Raw genomic sequence first — 5659 nt, forward strand, 5'->3', positions numbered from 1 at the left:
AAAGTAGGAGAAAGGTTAGTGATCATGGAACAAAATGAGAGGTCAGCATGCTCTACGAACATAAAATGGCACATATGATAATAAATACAGTATCATTGATCATCAATTTGTAGGTATATGTAGCAGCATTGAAGTTCTACAAGTATTGACATAGCGACAATGTAGTTCAAGAGGATATTGTCTGAGTGCGGTTGTTTGCCCAAATCTATGATTGATCTGGATCCAGTCCAGGTTCAGCCGGCACCAGCTCCTCTCTACAGAGTGCACGCCTTTCTCCCTCCAATCAGTTCTTCTGTTGGCGTACGCACCTGTGCCCTAGATGTCTACAGATACCTTCGCTTTCGATGATACAGCTGCTACAAGGATTCTTGGCAAAGTAACCAACCCAGGAGATTTCCTGAAGATCCCAGCTCAAGAACTCCGCACTAAGGATTACGAGCGGATACGGAGGCGGTTGACTTCATTTGACCTACATTCTATAACATTGGCTGAGTATCATAGACTGAGCAGGATACCACGTGGCCTTAGATGCCACCTTAGACCTACACTCTTCTCTGACAAACCAGACTACTGTGAGAAATTCCAAAGGATCCTTAACAAGTGTTCGCTAGACATTATCTTACTTACTATCGACTTCCTTCAGACAGCTATTGGTGAATCCGAAGAAAAACTCTCTGCCATCGAAGAGCAATTATCCACTTCACTTTCTGCAACTGATTGGAATACCCTGAAGGCCAGAACCGACAAAGTCATAGAAGAACACCGCAAATACCTACAGGACAAGAAACGATCCAAATTCCAACGGGACTCTGAAGATTACGCCTCTAATCGGGTATACAGATGGAACGACTCAGCATCCACAAATTCCAGACAAGGAAATACTGGACCTCGACGTTACGGACCCTACAGCTCAGACAGCGACAGCTCCACAAACAGTTCCTTCCAGAACCGTTTTTTAGGACGACCCCACTCGAGACCCAATACCCGCCCAGGAGGAGACCGACAAGGAGGTCCGCCCGGAAATCGAGATCGGATGACTACAAGGTCCCAGGTAAGGCCCCAAACCCTGTCATCAACATCTCTTCTTACACCTTGAGTCCTCCTGAACTATCGGTCCTCCAAAAGGGCTTATCCTTTTGCCCTACCCCACCATGGGACAAGTTCAAACTGTCCCAGGACCTTCAACACTTCTATCGCAACCTCCGCCTCAAGACTCACTTTGGACTACAGAATGACACGCCAAGGAATAGGATCCCCGCAACCGTGGAGAATCCTATCCCTGAACTGAGCATAATAAGATTAGGTTTACGCACATCCAGCAGCTTCAATCCCCCACACAACTACCATGCAACTGAGGCCTACATTAGTCTGATTCAGAGGGACATTGATATCATGCTAGAACAACATCGCCTAGGTAATTTTCCTACCCACAGCAATATATCCGCGGTTGACAGACAAGCTATCGAATCACTCAAAACTAACAAAAATATTACAATTAAACCTGCTGATAAGGGCGGATCAATTGTCATACAGAACACAGCCGACTACTCAGCTGAAATTCTGAGACAACTGTCTGATACGACCACCTACAAAAAGATTCACTCGGACCCAACCCCCAACATCAGACTCCAAATTAGTACTATTCTCCAAAAATACCAATCCCTCAACACAATTGATTCTAAGACAGCTACTTTTCTCACCAATCCACATCCTGTGACCCCGGTCATCTATACCTTACCTAAAATACATAAATCCCTCAATAATCCACCAGGGCGACCTATAGTCGCATCCACAGATTCCATCCTGGCCCCTATTTCAGTTTACTTAGAAAAAATCTTTACCCCATTGACAAAGAACATGAAGTCCTACATACTTGACACAGGTCATTTTCTCCAGACCCTTAGGGCACTCCCCACAGTTCCACTAGAATGCATCCTTGCTACATTTGACGTCAAAAGTCTCTATACATCTATTAGACATGATTTGGGCATACAAGCGGCGGGTGAACTCCTCGAACAATCAACCCTCACACATCATTCCAAAAACCTGTGCCTTGATTTACTTTCTTTAATTTTACATAACAATTTCTTTCTTTTTGGTGATCAATATTACCTACAGACCCAAGGCACTGCCATGGGTGCAAACGTAGCCCCAGCCTACGCCAATAGCTACATGGATTCCTTTGAGCGCAATTATGTATACCCCAATCCTCTGTTCCAATCTTACAACCTATGTTGGCTTCGCTACATAGATGACGTTTTTTGTCTATGGACAGGGCCCCTAGAGTCTTTGGATACGTTCACCAACTACCTGAACACCATTCGAGATGAACTTCAGTTTACATTAAACCACGATAATACCCAAATTTCATTTTTGGATACGCTGGTCAGTAGGGGTCCCAATGGGACTCTCAACACTGACCTATTTGTTAAACCTACTGATTCCAACAGTCTTCTTCATTTCCATAGCTGTCATCCCACCTCTACCAAACAAAGCCTACCTCGGTCACAATTCAAACGCGTGGCTCGTATAGTTTCAGACCCCGGACTACTACCCGCTCGTCTCGATGACATGTCCCGTAAATTTGAAGTACGGCATTACCCTAGGAATCTACTGGACAGAGAAAAGGTGTTGGCCTTAAATCCATCCCCACGCCCTAGTGCCTCTACAAAACCAGAACGCGTTCCCTTCATTCACACTCACCACCCTGTCATGCCTATAGTCTATAATATTATCCGCAAACATTGGCCCCTCCTGAAACGTTCATATCCACAGATCGAGGCTTTCACGACATCTCCTCTCATGTGTAAACGGAGACCTACCAACATCAGAGATCGAGTCGTTAAGGCAGACATGGGCAGTTCTTCTAGAATACCCAAACAAACCTTTTTAGGTACTGCAAAACGTGGCACGTTCCCATGTTTGGCCTGTGCATGCTGCTCTAACGTCATTAAGTCCAGCACCATCACTCATCCACACTCGGGTAGACAATACCAAATCAAGGGATTCTTCACTTGTGGATCCAATAATGTAGTTTACGTTATCAAATGCCCCTGTGGGCTACTTTATGTCGGAGAGACCACACAACACATCCGTGACCGCATCTCTAGCCACAAATCTACCATAAGATATAAAAAAACATGGCTCCCTCTTCCCCATCATTTTGTGTCCGCCAACCACTCAGTCTCTCAGCTTCGCTTCCAGGTTTTAGAACAGGTGGATCGCCCTAGGAGGGGTGGTGATCACACTAAACTGCTTAGGCAACGGGAGTCCTATTGGATTTATACTTTACAAACCCTCACACCCAGGGGTTTGAATAGGGAACTTGATCTGATTTAATTGAGTCCGATACCTGTTCGTCATGGGACCACGTGCTGTCCTGCTTGCTCTGGGTCCTCTTGAACTACATTGTCGCTATGTCAATACTTGTAGAACTTCAATGCTGCTACATATACCTACAAATTGATGATCAATGATACTGTATTTATTATCATATGTGCCATTTTATGTTCGTAGAGCATGCTGACCTCTCATTTTGTTCCATGATCACTAACCTTTCTCCTACTTTCAGGCGGTCTGATTTCCATATACTGTTTCTTCCATTTGGGGTAAGTACTCGCCTGACCCCCCTCCCGTTTTTGTTCATTTTTGTTTTTGTTTTGGTTTTATTACAATTTTTATTTTTATTTTCTTCTTTATTTTTATTTTTTATTTTTCATTTTTATATTCCTTTTTTCTTCTCATTATTTTTTATTTTTCATTTTATTGCTTTTTTCTCTTAATTTTCATTTTATTGCTTTTTTCTCTTCTTTATTTTATTATTTTTTTCATTTTTTTCATTTTTTCATTTTTTTCATTTTTTTCATTTTTTTTCATTTTTTATTTCTCTTTTCATTTTTTCACTTTTTTCATCATATATTTTTTCTTCATTTTTTCATTATTTTTATCTTCCGTTTTCTTTATATATATTTTTTTATATTTATCTCTATTTTATTTTTCTCCATTCTTATCCAATTTTCATATTGTTCTCTCTTCCATATCTCTTCTCTTCCACATCTGGACCCCCCCTTTTTTTGTTTTTTTGTTTTTATCATTTTCATATTTTTTGTCATTCTTTACTTTATTCCTTTATTCTTTACTTATCTCCTTCTTTTCTTTTTCCTCATTTTTCCATCCTTGTATATTACAATCCATTCATACAATTTCCTCTGGCATCTAACCGTCATCCTTACTCTTACTCTCACTCTCTTTCCCTCTGCTTGATACACCGGCCTTTTCCTATCCCCTTCCCCTCCCCTCCCCTTCTACACAGAGCTTCTAGTGCTGACACGCCCCCATTGTGTTACTCTACGCACGCGCCGACATAGCGCTTTGCCCTCTATGCGCCGCTGCTCGCCCTCTGCCGGCCCTTCATTCCTGACGCCTCCTCCTTCCTTCTTCCTACGCGTGCGCTCTGTCTTCTGCGCTCCAGCCTGCATGCCGGGCCTCTCCCTCGTTCCTTTCCGGGCACGCCTGTCCCAGCCCCTCAGCGTGCGTTCCTAGCCTCTTCTTCACACCACACTTCCTGTCTCCTGGGTATTTCTCCCCTGACCGTCCACTATGCCGGACACTACCGCCTCCTTCTTACTTACAGGACCCACAGGTATTTTTCTCCCTCTGGCTCACTCCCTGCTTTACTTCCACATGATCAGCATCCTCACTCCTGGTCTCTTATCCACAGTGCTTTTAGGGACTCTGTGCCCTGTCCGTGCCGTTCCGGACCTCCGTTCCCCTGTCTCCTGGACCATTTGTGGTATGTGTCTATTAGGTTCGGTCTCTGGCCTCCTCCATAGTATGTGTGCTTTGTCTCACTCTCTGTTACTCTCTATAGGAGCCTCTGTCTCCATTTACCGGACAAGTTTCGTCCTCCTCCTCTTTCCTCCATTACTATTCACTAAGGTCAGTTTTGCTCTACCCATTGTTTTCAAAAAGCTATGTATTTATATATATCTGTATGTTTACAGTAGTCTATGAAGCCTGCCGCCATCCGTTTATCTGCCTGCCTGAACGCTGATTCAATATTCATACTACATGTATACTCCTCTGGGCCTCGTTCATGGTTTATTTTTAAGATTTGTACATATGTATATATTTTTCTCACAGGATATGGTTATTTACTGTACTTTATTTTTGTTCTTTAGACGTATACAGCATTTCTATAGATCTCTGGCAACACAGTTACTTTTTACATGTGTATCATACTATGCATATTCTGCCCCCCGCCGCCCCCCCCCCTTTTTTTTGTTCATTGCGTCCACTGTGTTTTTACCTCCTATTATGTTCTACTATCTTGATTTTGCTGTATTTTGTCTGGATGTTTTGATTTTCACCATCTCTAATGTAGTATATTTCATGTTTTTTCAGTGAGGTTTGAGAAAGACCTTTCAGGTCGAAACGTTCATCCTCAGAAATCTGTTGACCACTGTGGTGTTACCTTAATAAATACTTCACATCTCTGATGCAAAATATTGTCTGAGTGCGGTTGTTTGCCCAAATCTATGATTGATCTGGATCCAGTCCAGGTTCAGCCGGCACCAGCTCCTCTCTACAGAGTGCACGACTTTCTCCCTCCAGCCAAGCAAAGATGTCAGAAGACTGGCAGCGCTAACAAGGGGGGTGC

The 5659-nt window shown here is 43.2% G+C and overlaps 1 long non-coding RNA gene across 1 annotated transcript; it reads left to right on the top strand.

Moving 5' to 3' along the window:
• Positions 1-3182: 3182 nt before the first annotated feature.
• On the top strand, positions 3183-4941 carry LOC138667198 (uncharacterized). Its single transcript, XR_011318634.1, has 3 exons — positions 3183-3608; positions 4721-4792; positions 4871-4941. It is a non-coding gene; the product is annotated as an uncharacterized lncRNA (long non-coding RNA).
• The last annotated feature ends 718 nt before the right edge of the window (positions 4942-5659 follow it).

The sequence above is a fragment of the Ranitomeya imitator genome, chromosome 2 (assembly GCF_032444005.1).
Source record: "Ranitomeya imitator isolate aRanImi1 chromosome 2, aRanImi1.pri, whole genome shotgun sequence".
NCBI lineage: Eukaryota > Metazoa > Chordata > Amphibia > Anura > Dendrobatidae > Ranitomeya > Ranitomeya imitator.